This window comes from Quercus suber, unplaced genomic scaffold (assembly GCF_002906115.3).
Source record: "Quercus suber isolate HL8 unplaced genomic scaffold, Cork oak 2.0 scaffold_5, whole genome shotgun sequence".
In the NCBI taxonomy this organism is placed as follows: Eukaryota; Viridiplantae; Streptophyta; class Magnoliopsida; order Fagales; family Fagaceae; genus Quercus; species Quercus suber.
This window is the reverse complement of record NW_027069471.1, coordinates 1121255-1143298: the sequence shown is the minus strand read 5'-3', so window position 1 is coordinate 1143298 and position 22044 is coordinate 1121255. Positions and strand designations below refer to the sequence as shown.

Genomic DNA, 22044 nt, shown 5'->3' with positions numbered 1-22044 from the left:
CAGCTCATCACCAAAGGTTATTTAAAATAAAAAAACACAAATACTCTAAATTTTCGGATTTTATTAAAAAATAACCAAATCTCTCAGACTATATTATTAGTTAGGCAAGGTTTGAAACATATTTGGTTTATAGCAATTCGACTTTTTTGGAGTCGATTTTGCCCTTTGAAAATCTAGTAGGAAATCGAGTGTTAGAAACTCGATTTTGGAAATCGAGTTTTAGAAACTCGATTTCCTAGTGGATTTTCAAAGGGTAAAATCGACTCCAGAAAAGTCGAATTGCTATAAACCAAATATGCTTCAAACCTTGCCTAACTAATAATATAGTTTGAAATTTATAGTTATTTTTTAAAAAAACCCCTAAATTTTCAAAGCCCGCCGATTCAAAACAACACTTCCCCTTTTTTTGAAAATCAAAATTTTCTATCTCTGCTCTCTCATTGCTCTCTCTTCCAAACCTCCATAGCCACTGCCCACTGCCTAGCATCGTCGCCGGAGCTACGCTGCCGGACGTAAACAGTTTTGAAAATACCAAATTTCACTATCCCGCCACACTTCCATTTCCCATTCTCCAAAATAGCAAATCTCATCTCTCTCTGTTTCTCTCGCACCACCATACCACACCGGCACCTCCATCTTCCCTCTCTCAACTCCAAACCTTGACAGCCACTGCCTAGCATCGCCGATCATCACCAGTTCTAACGAGACTGACCTTTGTCTTGTCGGAAAACGCCTAAAATTGTCTCTCCATTGTCTCCAACCACAAAGTTTTCTTCACTGCTTTCAACTTCTGACTTTGCAAGAAGGTTTTCTCCCCACTTTTTTTCATTTTATTTTATGAATTTTCTGTTTACATATGGGTCTTGAATTTTTTTTTTTTTTTTTCCAAAAAAATTGACATATAAGTTCTTATGTAGTCTTATGTTGTACTGTTTGATAAAATGCTTCAATGAGTATAGATGAAAGGGTTTTTTTTTCATTGGTGGAAGATGCGTTGGTGATCGTTTGAGGGTGTTGTTCTATGGAGGAACCTAAAGAGGTGGGACATTTATGTTGTTCACTAGTGAGGATGAAATTAGTGGAGTAGATAACGTAGAGCATGGAGACAATGAGGGTGTTTCTTATCCCATGATTAACTCTACAAGAATGTTTCAAGAAAGTACCTCAATGTCACACTTGAATCAAGTACATTGTATAACCTTAAACTTTTTATGTTAGAGGGAGAGAAGCTTTAATATGTGCTTTTGTTTTTTTTTTTTTTACCCTAATATTGTTCTTTTTTTTTAGAGGCCTACTAAAAATTTTTGAAGTATGAAGAAAAACTCTTTTGGATATTATTTTGGACAATATACTGCACAGCTCATGGACAGCATCTTTGGACAGTTTTTTGGACAGTATTTTGATCATTATTGCACAGTGGAGGTGGAGGAACCTCTTAGATAGTATATTTGACTTGAAAATTTTATAGATAACATAGCTGAAAATTTGGACAAGGGATTGCATAGCCAAACATTAATTATAGCTGTCATTTTCTAAAGCTTTTGTAACGAATAAAATTACTCAAACATGATAAATTTTGTATATGTTTGAGTAACTTCTAGTTAAAGACTAATTATATGCAAATGATAAAAGTTTTTAATGCAAGATTACTTTTTATTTTTATATATTAGTTTCTATATGTGCATGGTGGTGGAATTGCAATGCTAGATTGTTGCAAGTGTTATATTGTTCCAGTTAAGGGAATGATATAGTCAATGACAATATTTTGGTACTAGACATTTTTTAATAAATGGAAGACAATGCCAAGAGTAGTAGAAGCCAAGATGAGAGCTGCTTAAACAGCCTTAGCCCTTAGCCTAACCAAAAGGACCGCAATCCACAAGCTGGGTTACTAGTTAATACTAGACTAGCCATTTATTATTTTTACCTTCATAATTTCTGAAACCAGCAGGCTATGCAGGCTCAGAATCGCAATTAACTGACTGTACCTTAAGGCCGAAGCAAGCCTCTACCATCTATGCTCCGAAATTGTGAGTTCAAGAATGTTAAATCCTTGCCTGGCAGCTTGATGCTTCTCATAGCACTTAGCAATATTTTTGGAGAATCTCTTGCACGTTAGCTTGAAAGGGAGAATAGTTGTTTAGGAACAACCCCATTTAGTTTTTTATAAAAATAGTACAGTTTTAAACAATAACTGAAAATTAAATTGAGACATGGTGTCGCCTGGACTTGAAACCGAAAACCCCGTTTAGTATTTTTTTTTTTTTTTTGGTAAACAAAACCCCATTTAGTAACTGATCTGATGGGATAACCAGCAGTTTATAAGCTCAGAAGGAGAATTTACTTATCCAAATCAACCATTCACAACCCTCCTTCCTCCTATCTTGGGACTGACGGTATAATAAACTTAGGACACTAAATATCAACACTGATAGAGTTCCAACAATCTCGTATGCCATATCAAGAAAACAGTAGCTTAAACAACAGAAACATAATTCAGATTCAAGCTTGTCATTTACATATATTTAACAGGGTCCTATCTAAAGCTCACTATTGGTGGTTGACCCCATTCCACAACAATAGTAGGTTAGTAAAAAAGTTGGCAATCGGCAATTTTGTCTCTAGAACCTAGATCATCACTATAGAATACACCTCGTAAGAATTCCTTGAACAATTGAATCTCTTTGTTCCTGGCTGCTCGATAGGAATCCCTTGCTCTACAATTGAATCTCTTTTTGATTTCGAACTTCCAGCTCTCATCTTGCTTGTGGTCCTGGCTGCTCTTGCTTGGGAATCCTGTTATTGTGATTTCAAACTTTCTTAGCGATCAATTCCAAACTCATACACAATTTGATTTAGTAACATTATAAGCAACATACCAAAAACAATTAGCAAGGTTCCATAACAACAACTGGCACCACATGGCGCCATTATGCAAAACAAAAAAAGCAGGGTATATAAAGCCAATAATAAACATGACTGATGTTGATATAATCCAAAGGTATCAAACAAAATGTACCAAATTCCTCTTTATTTAAATCTAAGGCAATATAGACTTAGACTATATGCAAGTAACAAAGTACACTACAAGCAATATATGAACTGACTTCATCTTAGTGACCAGTACAAAGTCTGACTACAGTAGCATCATATATTACCTAGAAGGAACCATCAATGTTAATCTAGGCAGCCCAATCTTATATTGTCCCTTTCTTTATTATTACAATAAAAATATAAAGATGAGAAATATGTACAACCCCAAAACAAGATTGTACATACAGCTTCAATATTGGAAGAGAGAAAAATAACAATTTTAATCTAATCTAAAAGAACAATTTTTTGAGTGGTGCTAGTCAGTCACCACTCACTAGCACCTCCATCTTCCCTCTCTCATATTTGTATAATAATAAAAATTGCAAGGAATGTGTTGTACAAAATCATATTCCAAATCGTAACCAATTCAATGGTTCATAACTTCATATGAATGCAAAAAACTAATGGCCTCAGATTAATCACAATCACAGTTCACAAATCACAAGGCTTCCACAGTTCCACCTAAGATGCAAATTTCAACCATGTCTTTATGTTATCCGCGTTCAAACTTTTGTTCCGTTTCTTAACATACTTTAAATACCATGCCCCTCTCACCATCTCTTAGATCCAAACAATTCTCAACCCAACCTTTCTCCTCTCCTTGGCCACACCTTGAACTGAAAGCATGGGAAGCAAGAACATCAAAGTTGAAGACACTAACAAAAAGTTACCACATTGGTACCAAATGAGACCACAAATAGGCTTGAGAAACACCCTCATTTGGTTCTTCCTCATCGTCTCCATGCTCTACGTTATCTACTCCACTAATTTCATCCTCACGAGTGAACAACATAAATGTCCCACCTCTTTAGGTTCCTCCATAGAACAACACCTTCAAACGATCACCAACACATCTTCCAACAATGAAAAAAAAAACCCTTTTATTGTATATTAGTGCATCTATACTCATTGAAGCATTTTATCAAACAGTACAACATAAGACTATATAAGAACTTATATGTCAATTTTTTTGGAAAAAAAAAAAATCAAGACCCATATGTAAACAGAAAATTCATAAAATAAAATGAAAAAAAGTGAGGAGAAAACCTTCTTGCAAAGTCAGAAGTTGAAAGCAGTGAAGAAAACTTTGTGGTTGGAGACAACGGAGAGACAATTTTAGGCGTTTTCCGACAAGACAAAGGTCAGTCTCGTCAGAACTGGTGATGATCGGCGATGCTAGGCAGTGGCTGTCAAGGTTTGGAGTTGAGAGAGGGAAGATGGAGGTGCCGGTGTGGTATGGTGGTGCGAGAGAAACAGAGAGAGATGAGATTTGCTATTTTGGAGAATGGGAAATGGAAGTGTGGCGGGATAGTGAAATTTGGTATTTTCAAAACTGTTTACGTCCGGCAGCGTAGCTCCGGCGACGATGCTTGGCAGTGGGCAGTGGCTATGGAGGTTTGGAAGAGAGAGCAGTGAGAGAGCAGAGACAGAAAATTTTGATTTTCAAAAAAAGGGGAAGTGTTGTTTTGAATCGGCGGGCTTTGAAAATTTAGAGTATTTGTATTTTTTATTTTAAATAACTTTTGGTGATGAGCTGTAATTTTTAATCCATTTGTCAAATTTTCATTGGTCTTAGAAACTCCACATGGGTGCTGAGCTGGAGTTTCTGAAACACAATATACTTTCTCCAAAATTAGAATATTTTGGACATGAGAAATCATATGCCAAAATTGCAGAGCCCAAAAGTTGAGCACCAACTATGAGGCCCAGGATTTTTTAGGCTTCAATTGCTTCTGTAAGTGGCTTAATTGAGCTGTTTTTTATTTTCAGAGCCCAAAATTAAAGAAGCAAAATGAAGGGAGGGGGTTTAATAAAAAATGTGCTGTGAATACCAAAACCCAAAAGATAAAGAAGGCATTTCAGATTGAGTTATGATATTGGACTGAAGGGAGAAGATTACCTGAACATTTGAGAATATGAGCAATTTTGGGTAACCTTCCCTTTTTCGCTAGACTCCCATTCAGTAATCCGTGTTGTGCTTCCAAAATTTTGTTTAGGGAATTGCAAATAAATTGTCCAAAACATCAATACTAAAGAAGATGAATGAAATTCAAAAACAAAAAAGTCTGATTTAGACAGTTAAAAAAAAAAAAGAAAAATTCCAGAGGAGCATAAATAGGCATACAAGTAGTTGAACAATAATTTAATCCAAACCCAAGGCTTATTGAAAATTTTTGGGAGGTGAGAAATCTTGCCCAATCTCACCAATTTCTTTCTGGCATTTTTGCTCTAAGTGAAAGATGCGAGGCAACTCATCTCTTCGGGAATCGACATTAGATAGGGACATTACAAAAAATCTATAGTTTTTCAAGAGATGTTAGGTTTTTCAACCCCTCCTTTGGTGGAGACTCTTTGTCTTGCATCTCACACAAATATTGATGCTTTAATTTGGAGAAACGAGGGAAGAAGTAGAAAGAGGAAGAGGAAGAGGGTGGAAATGAAGAAAACCCGTATTCGTCATCACAATTGTCTGTTGCACTAGCTTCAAGCTAGTATTCATCAAACTAAACTCTTTTTCAAGATTTGGAAGTAACGGCATGCACGTTAGCTGGTAGCAATTCCAAATACATGAATAAAAGAGACATGGAAAGGATGATAAGGGTGTGTTGCTTATATTGATGACTTGACGATGTTGATGTTGATGTTGTCATTGCTGCATTGCCGTTATCCACAATATTCCCCCTCCACCACCCCTTTAGATTAGGGAAATTATCGAGGTTGAGTGTCTCAAGTGATGGAAAAAAAAAATGTTGCTGATGATGGCAGTGAGACGAAGATCTTATCAGTGATATCCAGATATGTCACGTACTCCAAACCATTCATTTTCTCAATATATAGTTTTCGGAGGGATGGGAGTTGATATAACAGTGGCAAATGTTGGCAGTTGTTACAATTGGTAATATATAATTCAACAAGATTTGTTAACCAGGAAAACCAATTTGAAAATCTCACACCCATGTACCCAAACACTTCCAAAGCTTTTAAACTTTGTGTGGTTAGAGGCCATCCATAGAATTTTCATCATCATAGACACCTACGTCACCACCATCCTTCGGATTCCATTTTAATTTCAACACATTGAGATGTTGATTCTCCTTCAAATTTGCGACCTTGGTTTCTGAGGCAGCGTCTTTCACCAATGCCAAATTTTTTCTCTCTATTTTCCTTTCAGGTTGTGTAGTTTGTTCAATTCTACTGGTTCACCACAATGCTTGGAGGAACCTGCAAGGCCCTTATACACAACGAATCAGGTTAATGTTTGTAGAGAAGTTAATTGGCATGAGTCAAATTCCAACAATCCCTTAGGTCGAGGTGCTCGAGGCTGACCAATTTTTTTGAATGTCCATCGGAAACTCATTAAGTTTTTCACATTTGAAGAGCTTTGATGTTTGCAAATTCACCCGTTTTGTAATTGAATTAGGGAGAACCTCAATAACATTATAGGAAAGGTTGAGGTACTTTAGATGTATCAAAATACCAATGATATTTGGCAATGCCATAATTTTTAAACCATGTATGTCTAATACACGTAAGTATCTAAAAGTGAAAAAAAAAAAAAAAAAAGTGTTTTGAGAGTTAAAGAAGAAAATATTCATCCACATTCATCCCTAGAGTCTTTAGTTGAGTGCAGAAGCTTAATTCCTAAATAACTTTTAAAAAGTGTCAGTTTAAATAATTAATGTTATATAAAAAAAATATGATTTACAAATTTTCCCAAAAATAATGTGGGGTTTTTCTTTACTTTAGCGTGGAAAATAAGGAGCTGACATAATGAAATAGCAGTAGGTGTGACATAAAAGGAGGCCCAAAACTGAAAACCCAAGCACCCCACAAAATCCCAGTACCCACCATGGGTGATTGGATCTCCAACTCAACAATAAACATAGCAGCCATGAAAGGCTTGCTGTAATCCTCAATTCCCAACCATCCCCTAAAATTCTTTTCATTAAAAAGATTCATCTAGTTCTTATAGATGAATTGCATGATTTACATCTACAATGGTCAATGAATATGAATGCCCACTTAATGCAACTTCTAGACTCACACACATGGCAAGAAATGCAAAACAAGCGCTGTTGCATTTTAAGATATCACAAACAAAGAAAATACAGATCTTAGCAATCTTAAAATAGTCCCCACATAATCACACCTGACATCATGATGTCAAGTAAGAAAAAGAACATTCTAAACTGTTTCCTTCACATGAATTTTGGTTTCTCCAATTCCAAACAATAAGTTATTTCAATTCACTGGGATTTAAAAAAAAAAGAAAAAGAAATTAATGCATAGTGTGGAATCCGTCCAAAATCTAGTGCATTTCTAAACTCAAAAATTTCAAGCTGAGCTGTTAATCCAAGTTTAGCTACAGAACAATCATTTTACAGGCATAGAAACCAAAATATTGCCATTACCCAATCTGTTCAAGGGATGATTTGAGCTTCACTTCACATGATATGAGGTTTAGGATTTTCTTTTAAGCCTAAATTGCTTGGGAAATCCTCCCCTATTCCACCCATAGAGCTAACCAACACAATTCGCTTGAGCAATCCTCCCTTGTTTCACTTTGACTTCTATTCAATTCTTTTTAGTGTGCTTATAAATTCTTCATATGGAATCGCAAATAATTGCATAAAACATTAGCATTGAAGATTATAAAAGAAGTTCTTTTTTTAAGGTTCTATGATTGCTAAAAAAAAAAAAGGCAAAAATACTATTTTGGTCCTTATATTTTGGGGTCACAATTAATTTGGTCCCTACATTTTAAGAATAGTCAATTTGATCCTTGTTATTTTCAACTCACAATCAATTTGATTCCTGCCGTTAAATTACTAACAGAAAATGCCTACATGGCAAACCGTTAACACAGTTGACAAGTCTAATATTAAAATAAATAAAAAATTGTGTTTATCAAATTGTACTCATTTTTTTTAACATTTACACTTTCTCCAGCATTTCTCCTTCTTTTTACCTTTTCATCTCCTCAAACATTCTACCTTTATATCACTATTCCTCTTTCCTTTATTTTATTTCTTTTTATTATCATCCTTTTAGTATGAATTTGTCATTCACTCTTTCATTCTTTACATAATTTTCTCCCACAAAAAAGTGGTTATTTCCCACTCTTTCTCCCTCAATTTTTTGGTGGATTTTTTATTTTTATTTTTCTTGCATCTCTATTTTAGCTTGATAAAGTTTTTTATTCTTTAGAACTCTATTTTGGTTGATGGGATTTAGTTTTGTGTTTTAAGTTTTATTTATTTATTTATTTTTTATGACTTTGATTTTTAAATATTATCATATTGCATTATAAATAATTAAAAATAGTATATAAGAATGTACTGTTATTATATTACATAGAATTATTTGGATAAGTTAGTGTTTATTGTTATGTATTTTATTTTTATTTTTTTCTCATATCATTTTATTTAACACTTAAATTCAGCCACATCCCCCATATATATCATTAAATTGTTTATATTTTCACTCCTTTTAATATTTTGCCTAAATTAAATAAATAAAATTGTCCACATTAAGTGGAGTAATGCTAGGGAAATACTCATTCTCACACCCAGTGCATCAAAGGAAGAATAAAATACAAAACAAATCAAGTGTAAAATTCAAAAAAAAAAAAAAAATAATAATGCATATTTAATGTCATAGAATCATCATCAAATTTTGGAAAATGATATGTTGCCAATGGAGAGAGAGAGAGAGAGAGATGGTATAGAAAAAAACCAATACAAAGTAATAAAGAGTAGATAAAGAAAAAAAAAAAAAAAAAACTAAACGTCAATTAGTAATCGTTAATTGGAAAATATATGTCAATTTTTTTGGAAAAAAAAAAAAAAAATCAAGACCCATATGTAAACAGAAAATTCATAAAATAAAATGAAAAAAAGTGAGGAGAAAACCTTCTTGCAAAGTCAGAAGTTAAAAGCAGTGAAGAAAACTTTGTGGTTGGAGACAACGGAGAGACAATTTTAGGCGTTTTTCGACAAGACAAAGGTCAGTCTCGTCAGAACTGGTGATGATCGGCGATGCTAAGTAGTGGCTGTCAAGGTTTGGAGTTGAGAGAGGGAAGATGGAGGTGCTGGTGTGGTATGGTGGTGCGAGAGAAACAGAGAGAGAAGAGATTTGCTATTTTGGAGAATGGGAAATGGAAGTGTGGCGGGATAATGAAATTTGGTATTTTCAAAACTGTTTACGTCCGGCAGCGTAGCTCCGGCGACGATACTTGGCAGTGGGCACTGGGCAGTGGCTATGGAGGTTTGGAAGAGAGAGCAACGAGAGAGCAGAGATAGAAAATTTTGATTTTCAAAAAAAGGAGAAGTGTTGTTTTGAATCGGCGGGCTTTGAAAATTTAGAGTATTTGTATTTTTTATTTTAAATAACTTTTGGTGATGAGCTGTAATTTTTAATCCATTTGTCAAATTTTCATTGGTCTGAGAAACTCCACATGGGTGCTGAGCTGGAGTTTCTGAAACACAATATACTTTCTCCTATAAAATCTCCATCCATCGCACAATTGGGACATAATTATAACCAAAAGTCATCATTAAAAAATCGTACCAAAAGGCAAAAAAGCACTGCTTATTTGCCTAAGTTTATTGAACCTCCAGGTGTCAAGCGGCTAGAGGCAGCCCATAAAGGTTGTGACAATCAAGACCCATTATGTAGAAACTGATGCCTAGCCTTGAGCTTCAAATCTGTTGTGCAAAAGCTGACTGGTAAAGATTCTGATAAGGATCAACGGCAGTTGCTCAGTAGGGAGGTTTGATGCATTTGGAGGAATAAAGTAAAAACTAAAATTGAAGTATTTTTAATTTTTTATATATTTAAATGACTTAAAATAATTTAAATATTACTTAAATTTTATTATCTTGTTTTAAATGTAAAATTATTATTAATATGAACCTTGTAGAATTTGTTCATTAGAAAGCCTATCAACACAAAAAAAAAAAAAAAAAAAGACAAATTTTTTCACAGTTTGATGTGGCAGATTAATAGTGGTAAGTAAAAGAATGATGTTAGTGATGACCTAAATAAAAACTATTAAAAGTTTGTCAACTCAAACTATTGTGAAAAATGTTGTAATTTTTTTTTTTTTTTAAGAAATACTACGTTCACAATATATTTCACAATATTTTTCACAACAAATCATAGGTGCTAAGTTGTTACTGTTTCTAATTTGAACACACCACTGAAATTATTTTTTTTGTCATCAATAACAAAGGATTTTATTGTAAAAATGTTATGAATATAATATTTCTCTTTTTGTTTTTTTTTTTTTTTTAATTTTGCTTTTCATTTGATAAAAAAATATTATTTATTTATTAACTAATATTTGAGCTTAATTAATACTTTTACAATGAAAGAAATAATTCTATTGATTAAAATTTGGGGGCTCTTTTTCCACTTAGGGCCTTAGAAGACCATCTCAATTGCTTATAGTATAGAGCCGGCACTCTTGTGGCAAGCTGATTTTGATGAGAGATATATCGTTCATGGGAGTTTGGTAGATTACTTAGAGAGATGTAGCTAATGCCTGAGCTATGGGACGATTAATTCTTTCTTTTAAATTAAATTTGCTTATGCTAACTTCGTTGACCCTTTAAAAAATATTAACATCTTAAGTTTTTTCTACTTCTCAAAAAAAAAAAAAAAAAAATTTTGAAGTTCTATATAAGCATCTGGGAGTAACTTTTGAATCTTGAACATTTTTTCTCTTAAAATATACTTCAAATATGAGTTGCTACCTTTATAAATTACTCATGAAATCTAAATATTGAATTTTATTAACTAATTATATAGCTAATTCAAATTGAAAAAAAAAAAAAAAAAAAAAGAGAGTGTGAACTACTATTTAGAGAAGTGAAACAAACCAAACAATATAGCAATTGATTCTCTTTAACTCAAAATCAACTATATATATACATATATATATATATATATATAGAAATATATTTCAGCATAAACACACTGTTATATATATATATATATATATTAATGAGAAAAAAAGCATTACAACATGATGATGCAGAAAATATCACTAGTGAATCACACGATATTTGCACACTTGAAATGACACTTACACAACAAAAAAAGGAGAAGACCTTACAGAGAGCACTGGTGTGGTGCCGGCCAAATACCCTCCGAAGGTCATGTTAGAACTTGTTACAACTCTAGAGTGCTAGAGAAGGGTTAATTATGCGTACCTTAATTTGTGAGGGTATTGGGGCTTTTATAGTAGTTGAGGGTTGACCTCTCTTCCTTGGAGTAGAAGTCTTTTCCATATAGGAGTCTGTAGATCGCAGAACCCTTTCCTTGTAGGAGACTAACATTCAGCGTGAGATACAAGTTATTCCCTTATATACTCATGTGTGGTGGCCAAGTCATGGTTTTGTTAGAACCGTTAGCTTCAAGCCCATCAACCTATTTCATACCCTTCAGCCATGAAGGGTCGTCAGCCTTTAGGGTCTTCAGCTCTCTTCATAACTTAGCCCGTCAGCATAAGTTACAGGCTTTAAACCGACGGGTTAATCCTGAAGCGCCCTGCCTCTATAATTTACACTCATCAGTCGCCCCCTATTCCATGTTCCCGTTAGTTTAAATTGACGGCTAGATAGAGTTATATCTTTTGTTGCTACCTTTTACTTTTTTTGGCCAGAAGAGAGAAAATAACTCATACGCGATGTAGCCAGTATTAAATGTTCGGACATGTGGCGTATTCCGATTGGCTCCGCTTCTGGACGAGGGTGTCGCTTCGTTTTCCGTGCTTTTTTCCCTTTTATATATAGTCCACCTCTCCTCATTTTTCCTATTTCATCTTTACTGATTCATAGAGAGAAAATTCGTCGCCCATCTTCCGTCAATCCTCCCTTACTGTTGCTTACGTTGCTACCGTCACTTCTTCAACCGTCACCTGTTTTGAGAAACTCGTAAGTTCTTTTTCTTTCTTTGTATATGCTTTATTTTGATTGATTTCTTTAAAGCGAGGTCGTCATCCTAGGTGCTTAGAATACACCCGTCACTTGTAGGTAGTCAAATGTCAAGTGACGCGTCGAGTGACCGGTCGTCGGTCCGCGATGGAGCGGGCTACAACGAGGTATTTGGTTCAGGTTGTGAGTTCGAGAGCTTTTCCTGGTCATCAGAGAGGGAGACATTAGCCCAAACTCCTAACGATGAGGTAGAAAGTCATGGAGACGAAGGTCAGGAGGAGGTAGTAGGTGAGGAGAGTGAAGTTGAGGTGGAAGAAGAGAGGGGTAGTGATAGGGATGAAGGCGGCAAGGAATCCTGTGAAGGGATTTTTGGAAGTCTTGGAGGTAACCGTCCCTTCATCCTTCCCGAGGAGTGAGCCGTAAATAAGTTTCTTCCAAAAATGATTGACAAAATTTTCAAAGAGTTGCGCGTCTGTTTCCAAATCCTCGACCATATTCCCATTCGTCTCCCTAGGGAAGGTGAAAAATGCTATACGGGAAGAACTGCAGACGTTGGTATGTATGATGCCATGTTTGCTGCAGGGCTCAGACTGTCCCTAACGGCCTTACACCGTCAGCTGGTTGATTTTCTTGGGTTGTCTGTTAGTCAGATTGCTCCAAACTCGTGGAGGATCTTTATAGGTGCTGAGATATTATGGGGTCGTCTGAGTGGAGGACACCGTCAGCTTTCCTTAAATGAATTCTTTTATTGCTACAGACCCAAGCACCTTTCTTCTTCCAAGGGGATGTACCATTTTGCCATCAGGGAGAAGGATTGAGATGATAGCCAGATTGAGAGAGAGATAGCGAGACTGAGAGCGAGAGGTCGCCGACGAAGTCTTCTGCCGCCGACGGGTTTTCTGCCGCCGATGGTGTGAGGGTTTGGGCTTTAGGTGTGAAGGAGAGTGAGAGTGTGTGAGTGAGAGTGTGTTTTGGTGAGTGAGAGTGAGAAGTGAAAGTGAGAAGTGAGAGTAGCAAATAAGATTGAGTTTAGGTGCTTACCCGCACAGTACTCGAGCTCAGGAAGCTCAAGTACTAAGCGGAATTTTTAAATCTAAGTGCCATGTCAGCGTGCCACGGTGGAAGCATAAAATAGGGTACTCGAGTTCACCAAATTCAAGTACTTGAAAAAGTGATAGATCCCTACTTATTTCCGGAATAGTGTTTTTTTGACAAATATTTCGAAAATTGATGGTATTTGGCCAATTTGGCCAGCCAAATGATGACTAACTATTACCTTTACATAATAGTTTTTGATTGCGAACTATTTTAAGGCGAAGGAAAAAATAAATTAAACATAGTAATCTATGAACTATCAGATTACTGATTCACGTGAGAAAATATTTTAAACATAAATGCAATAGAATAAAATAATTCATATCTACAAGTCTAGAAACGTGGAGATAGAGAACAACTAAAAGTAATAGTTGTGTTATTCAACAAAGCCGGCAATTGTGGCTTCTTCTTTTTTTGGTTGCTGCCGATGACCTAGCCGTGGAGGTGGAAGAGCCGTGGAGGAGACAAAGAGAGAAACATGCAAAGAGAAAGAGAGAGTATAATTTTTTTGGGGTTTAGAAAAATGTATGGAATGCATTAAATAAGAGATAATAAATGAGATCTATTAGAATATTAGCATTAATGAGTGTTTTTTTTTTTTTTTTTACCGTTAGATCTATTAAAATCCAATGATTTTAAAAAGGTGTAACTCTAAAGAGTTACATCAGGTGTAACTTGAATATATCTCATGATTTATAAGCTTATATTTTATATAAAATATTAAACTACAAAAACTTACAATTTAAAAAATTTATTGGTGACATAACTATTGATTTTTAATCTATATATATATATATATATATAAAACCGAAACTTTTGAAACTCCCACAATTTTCCATGTCAGCAATATTAAAATAAATAAATATAAATATTATATAACCAATATCATCCCTTTTAAAAAAATAATAATAATAAATAGTTTCAGCCTTTTTAATTCCTTCAATTTGCTACCTGACTTATTTTGTGAAATAGTTCTTCTCCTTACTACCTAGCTTCTCACCCAATTCATAAAATTGTCTTAGACAACCCCTTTAGAGAAGGAGGAAGATGAGAGGTATGTTACCCCTAAACTGAAAACCTAATAAAGACCCACTGTCTATGGTGAAAACCTTACGAAATCTCTGCAAGCTCAAACACAAAGTAATCCACTTCGAGTGTGAACTGCAAAGCCTCTGTGAACAACAAAATCTCCTCTAGTGAGCCATGAAGCCTCCTCATATACGAAGCTTAATTCGAGACCATAATCCCAGAAAGTTTGACCTCTCGAGCCGGTAAAAATTGGTTCGAGTTCGCACCATGAAATCTCATCGCATGCGAGCTATGAAGTCTCCTCACACACGAAGCTTAATTCGAGACCGTATACCCAGAAAGTTTGACCTCAATGATTCGAACTCAATAGCCATTCAAACTTATCAGCCCATCGAAGCAATATTAGACAAACTTTTACGATGGTGGTATGATACGTAAAGTGTATGCCATGGTTAGTTTCAAAAGTGAGTTAATAAGGCCCGTGTAAAGGAAAAGGAAGGGCCAAATTAAGAGATAAAGAACTAAAGAAGTGAATGGTCCTTAACCACCTGGATGGACTGAAAAAAGAGTCATGTTGATGTGGAATTCTTGGTCATCTTTCAGACCCACTACAAGTGAAGGCACTGCAATTGGCAAAGCCACATATAAAAATGTTTATTCGGATAAGATTTATGTAGGCTTCATCAAAGTGCATCAGTTTTCCTCTAATTATGCAGAAACATTAATGCGGAACTCGCACCACTATCTGCAATTATGGAGACTTAAAAAATATGGTGTTCTTTAATTGAGTAAACCTTCGGTTTGGATATGGCATAAATGAGTTAATTTACACCACCAATAAAACACTGCCATGTTACTAGCACACATAATCACATCTCAATTAAAGTCAAAATCCTCCCCATATGATTCAGACCTAAAGAACAACTCCTCCAATGCCTAAACCCAGGGACCACTTCAAGTCTGAATCGAATGGGGAGGATTTTGAGTTTAATTGAGATGTGATTGTGTGTGCTTGTGTGTATTACTCTTTCAAATATGTATTTGTAGCATTTTTAAGTGGAATTCATTGCTTCCTTTCAGCTTTTTTACTATAGTGTTACTCCAAAAAATTTTAAATCATATTTTTTTTTTCTATTAAAGTTGTGCAGTTACCCCAGTCCATTAAAAATCACTACTCATGTTTTAGTTTTATAGTTGTAATATCTATTGGACAATATAGTATTTTGTGTTTCAATGCATTAATATTGTTCTTTTTTAAAACAAAAAAAAAATTGTCATATTTGAATGATATCTTGAATTATCACTAACTATATATAGTATATTATTAATGTCATCTCTTGTTTGTAAGCATTTCATTTAATTATATAAGTTATTCCAACTAAAATAAAATGAAATGAAGATTTGAAATAATATTTTAAACTACCATAAATAAATATTCAATATAAACTAAAAAATTTACCGTGCATCGCACAGGCTAACGATTAGTTTTTTAGAATTTTATAAGTATAGAGGATATAATAAGAAGATATTATCCAATGGTGAATTTATTAAAATTCACTTCTAATAAAAAGATATTGAGTAAGGTTGTAACCTAAGACTACAATAAATTTTGTAACTAAACATTGTCCTAAGAAAAAATACGTAGAATGTAATCTACAAAAGGAAACAAACTATAAAAAATGAATGAAATTAGTTTTAGTTAGCTTAATTATTAAAGTCTCTTGATAGTTGACACATAAATTTGAAAATTATATATATATATATATATAGAGAGAGAGAGAGAGAGAGAGAGAGAGAGGTGAACTTTCCCGAATCCTTCACAATTTTTTTTTTTTTTTTCTTTTCATCTTTTTAACTTTTACTTTTTATTTTTTTTAATTTTTCTCTTAACTTTTTCAATGGTTGAGATTGAAAGTTGCTTTTCGCAACTATCAATCTCAACCGTGATAAGAATTGCATGATCTCATTCCATTTGCCACTGGTTATATTGACATGTCCAATCAAGTGTGTAATTAAAGTTCCGTCCTCCGTGCTACTTGAATTGCATGGTCGTCAATTGCGTGTGCCTTTTTGACATTATCTTTAAACTTTTGGTCCGTCTTGACTGCCTCCAACTTGCAACGGTCAACTTATCTCAGATCTTTAACTGTCAAACCCCACCGTGCAACTACTATGATTCTCTATAAAAACCCTCCATCCATTACATTAGCTATTCCGAACATAAAACCAAAGTCATAAACAAACCCATATACCAAAAGTATTGCTTAATTTGCTAGTGAAAAAACCTTGGAATCATCCAGATTTTTCATTGTTTTTTCTCTCGTTTTCTTGCAAGGATTTGTAATGTCGGGCTGCAATAGAGATCCAGTAAAGGTTGTGATCATCAACACCCATTATGTGGAAACTGATGCTATGAGCTTCAAATCTGTTGTGCAAAAGCTGACTGGTAAAGATTCAACGGTAGCAGAAGGGAAAGAGAAAGGCAGCAAGATTTTGAAAGAAAGGATGGAGAGGATGGCAGCGAAAACTTGGTCCAGCTCCGGTGGTAATAAGGCGGCTTTGATGAAGAATTTATCGTTCAAGGAGTTTGATAAATTGCTTAGAGAGATGCCACCAATGTATGAGTTATGGGAATGATCAGTTCAAAAGTGTATATTGTGTATGTTTATTTGATATCTTTTATTCTTTTTCTTTTGTTTTTTCTTTTTGAGAAGATATTTATTCATTATTTGCTCTATAATACAATTGAAGTTTCTAAACGAATTTATGCTTCTTATGAAAACCTCTTGAGGTTGGGTGTGAACCTAGCTATACTAGTGGCCTTTTCAGAATGGATCCCTACACTTCAATTCTATTAAAATGAATGACATTAATAGAACCCTATGTATGTCTAAAATAAAAAGAAGTGAATGACCATTGAAATCTTTCTCACTCTGTTACTCTCATGTGCTACTTACGCTTGTATATATGATTTTGTTGGTATAAATAACTATTTGGAATTGTTATAACAGAAAGTTCTATTTGAACTAATCATAATAATTTAAACAAATTATTCTTTGGGATTCATATTTTGGATCCCATCATCATTTTTTGTATCCTATTCTTGAATACAAGTTTATGTTGGCACGAGTGTGGATCCCATAGTCATTTTCTTGAAAGAAAATTATAATAATGTAATGTATTCTAAACTCTGTGGATTTGAATTTTCAATTTCAAAGAGAGTTTGCATTGAGTTCCACATTATTATAGAAAATGTCACGAGCAGTGGATGATTTTTCCTCCCCAGCCTCTCTCCCTCTTTTGGGCTAAATTGGCTTCTACCACTTTATTGTCACGATATTCTAATGACGCGGTAAAATGGAATTTCATATATATGACATAACAAGGCCAGATACTTCCTAGGTTAACTCCATGATTAACTAGAAAAGTAATATCGAACTTGACCCAAATTGAGGAAACATGGAAGTAATTTTTTTTTATCCATTGAATTTGGGGCATATAAGAGTTCGGCTAGGATAGGCAATAGTTAATGAGATCATTATTTTAGGAAAAAATTGGCCTTTGCCCTTTTTAAAAAAATAATCCAGCATTTTGTCCTCTTTTTCAAACTAATTAAGAAAATGCCTCTCTTTTGAAAATTGATTTTCTTAAAATCGAGTTAAGCCCTATAGCGGCGTTTTTAAGAAGCCTATAGTGACGTTTTAAGGTCCTATAGTGGTGTTTTGTAACTCAATCTCCATAAAGTCAAGTTATAGGTAAAAAAAAAAAAAAAAAAAAATTTGCATGTAACTCGATTTCATGGAAATCGAGTTACAAAACGCCACTATAGGTCCTTAAAACGTCATTATAGGCTCCTTAAAAATGCTACTATAAGACTTCAGAATTTTTTTTTTTATAACTCGATTTTAAGAAAATCGAGCTTAAAAAAAAAAAAGACATTTCCCTAATTAGTTTGGGAAATTGGTCAAAATGCTGGATTTTTTTTTTTTTTTTTTAAAGGGGCATTTGCCCATTTTCTCCCATTATTTTAGTAAATGATATGATGGAAGTGACTTGAATTCTAAATTTGAATATTTTATTATTATTATTATTCTTTAATAATTTGGTAATTAAATTGATAGTTACAATAGATAATGAGAGATTTAAATCTTGGATATTTTTGTGAAAATATGGAGAGATGCTATGCAATTACATTACAAGACTCCAGGAACTAAAAATTTGACTAGGATAAAACTTAATGCAAGTAGGTGGTTGAGTAAAAAAAAAAAAAAAACCCTTCTAGTAAGCCTAAAAAGGGGTTTCCTCCTTTGAGATAAGAAATATTAACTGCATAGATTTCTCTAAGGATAATATGAGTTGAAAATTGAAGAAAAGGAATGAAAAGTAAGAGTGGAATTACTCGAGAAAGAAAATTTATTAAGTACTCCCAAAAGCCTAATTAAGGCATGAACTAACATGGCCACCACGTACACAATATTTGACTCCATCAAATTAGTTCATATGTTAGGCAAATATGATGGTCCTACAATGATGATTTACACATATTTGAGGACAAAATTGGCCTCTGCCATTTTCGAGCAAAATAAGTAGCATTATACCCCATTTTCCAAACTAATTAGGAAAATGCCATTCTTTTGAAACTCAACTTACTCAAAATCGAGTTTTAAAAAAAAAAAAAAATTCTAGAGCCCTATAGTGACGTTTTTAAAGGCCTATAGTGAAGTTTTAAGGACCTATAGTGGCGTTTTGTAACTCAAGCTCCATGAAATCGAGTTATATGCAATCTTTTTACATATAATTCAAGTTTATGGAGCTTCAGTTACAAAACGCCTCTATAGGTCCTTAAAAACGTCACTATAGGACTTAACTCGATTTAGAGAAAGTTGAGTTTCAAAAGATGAACATTTCTCTAATTAGTTTGAAAAATGGGCCAAAATGCTACTTATATTTCCTGAAAGGGGCAAAGGCCAATTTTGTCCCATATTTGAGTGTATATCAAGTCGTTGAAACTTGGTGTTTCTAACGAATTGATTCCTTTCAATTTTCATGGTGACCCACGCTCCTTAATTAGTGATTTGACTTTCATGTTTTAACATATGGATTTGAATGTTTTTCCATTTGTCTTGAACTAAAAAGAATCCAATATTTACAAATATATGGTGAGATCTAAGTTTCCATATACATAAGAAAGTATACACCGTCACATAAGAAAGTATAACTAATTTTAAAAGATATAAATAAGTAAACTACTAAAAAATTTTCATGGATACTCAACGGAGAAAAATCCTTCTCTATTAGTCGTAATGATACTTTAAGAAAAATAAAAAGGTCTAGAATCATAATAATTTTTATAAAATATTTTACCATTGTCAAAATGATAAGTTATAAATATATAGTAGATAATAAAGTGATATAAATAGTTAGTTACGATAGAAACAAGTAAAACTTGTTAACTCTATCATGTGTCACTCCACAAGTGTAAGTGTTTGTGGGGTATGTTTGACAAGGGTCAAGGTTCAAGTTTTCAAGAGGGAGTTTCACACACATATATACTTAAATTAGGTTAAAGTAGAATTTTTATCTTGTATCAAACGACTCTATCATGTGTCTGTAAGGGTGGAAATTTTTATCCATATCCATGAACCCACCCATTATCTACCTAATTTGGATAAATCTTAACACAACCCATTTAAATATTTGGATTAAATAAGAAAAGACCCATTAGGTTACTTAATTATATGGGTCTTAATGGACAAATCCACGAATATCTACTAAAACCTATCTAAAATTTAAATAAACAACATAAAATCTAAATTTCTAGAAAATGAACAACCCCCCCCCTAAATACTCCCAAAACCTAAAAAATAACCAAAATACCTCTGAAACCCAAAAAAAATGACCAAAATACCCCTAAAACCCAAAAAATAACCAAAATACTCCCAAAACCAAAAAATTACCAAAATACCCCTAAAACCCAAAAAATAACCAAAATACTCCCAAAACCAAAAAAATTACCAAAATACCTCCAAAACCCAAAAAAAATTGACCAAAATACCCCCTGAAACCTAAAAATTACAAAAATACCCCCAAAATCTTAAAAAATGACCAAAATACCGTCAAAACCCAAAAATTACCAAAATACCCCCAAAAACCCAAGAAAATGACCAAAATACCCCCAAAGCCCAAAAAATGACCAAAATACGCCCCAAAAACCTAAAAATTACTGAAATACCCCAAAACCTAAAAATTACCAAAATACTTCTGAAACCTAGAAATTTACTAAAATAACCAAAAATTATTAAAATTATTGAAATACCCCTAAAACCTAAAAGATGACAAAAAATACCCTCGTAACCTAAAAAATGACTGAAATACGCTTAGAATCTAAAAAAAAGATCAAAATAACCCCGAAACTTAAAAAACTACTGAAATTCCCTCGAAACCTAAAAAATGACTGAAATACTCTTAGAACCTTTAATTTGTCAAAAATATCCTCGAAACATCCAAAATACCCCAAACCTCTATTTTGGTAATTTTAGATGTTTCAGGTGTATTTTGGTTATCTTACATGTTTAGGGGTATTTTGGTCATAATTTAGGTTTCAAGGGTTTTTATCGATCATTTTTTTTTTTTTTTTTTAGGTTTTGGAGTTATTTTAATCATTTTTAGGTTTTGGAGTATTTCGATCATTTTTTAGATTTCAGGGTATTTTGGTACTTTTTTAAGTTTTGAGGGTATTTTTGTAATTTTTTAGGTTCCAGAGGTATTTCTATCATTTTGTAGATTTAGGGGGTATTTTGGTAATTTTTTAGATTTAGGGTGTATTTTGGTAATTTTTTAGGTTTAGTGAGTATTTTGGTAATTTTTAAGTTTTTGGGGTATTTTGGTCATTTTTTTTTAGATTTTGTTTCTTTAGTTTTTGGGGTTATTTTGGCCATTTTTTAGGTTTTGGGGTATTTTGATCATTTTTTATGTTTTAGTGTATTTTGGTAATTTTTTAGGTTTTGGGAGTATTTCAGTTATTTTTTAGGTTTCTAACGTATTTTAGTCATTTTTTAGGTTTAGGGGGTATTTTGGTAATTTTTTAGGTTTAGGATGCATTTTGGTAATTTTTAGGTTTCAAGGGTATTTCGGTCATTTTGTAGATTTTGGGGGGTATTTTAGTCATTTTATAGATTTTGGAAGTATTTTGATCATTTTTTAGGTTTCAGAGAATTTCAGTCATTTTTTTAAGTTTATGGGGTATTTTGGTAATTTTATAGATTTCGGGGGTGTTTCAGTAATTTTTTAAGTTATGAGGTAATTTGGTAAATTTTTTTCAAGTTTCAGGGGTATTTTAGTCATTTTCTAGGTTTTGGAGGTATTTTAGTCAACTTTTAAGTTTTATGGGTATTTTTCGTAATTTTAAGATTTCAGAAGTATTTCGATCATTTTTTAGGTTTAAGGGGTATTTCGGTCATTTTTAGGGTATTTTAGTCATTTTTTAGGTTTTGGGGATATTTTGGACGTTTTGGAGGTCTTGAGAGATATTTTGCTCATTTTAGAGATTTTGAAGGTATTTTGGTCATTTTAGTAGGTTTTAAGTATATTTGATGATTTTAAACATAACGGGTGTATTTTGGTCATTTTAGAAGTTTTATGAGTATTTTACTCATTTAGAGATTTTGGGAATATTTTGGTCATTTTAGTAGTTTTTGAGCATATTTGATAATTTTAGAGATATCAAGGGTATTTTGGTTATTTTAGAGATTTCATGAGTATTTTACTCATTTTAGAGATTTTGGCGATAATTTTGTTTATTCAAGAGTATATTGGTAATTTTAGAAATATAAGGGTATTTGCGTCATTTTAGGTATTTAATGGTATTTTGATAATTTTGGAGGTCAAG

The 22044-nt window shown here is 33.3% G+C and overlaps 1 long non-coding RNA gene across 1 annotated transcript; it reads right to left on the bottom strand.

The window, feature by feature from the left end:
- Nucleotides 1-2476: 2476 nt before the first annotated feature.
- Nucleotides 2477-4772, bottom strand: LOC136066904 (uncharacterized). Its single transcript, XR_010628434.1, has 2 exons — nucleotides 4141-4772; nucleotides 2477-2796 (listed from the first exon to the last, which is right to left on the bottom strand). It is a non-coding gene; the product is annotated as an uncharacterized LOC136066904 (long non-coding RNA).
- Nucleotides 4773-22044: the final 17272 nt, after the last annotated feature.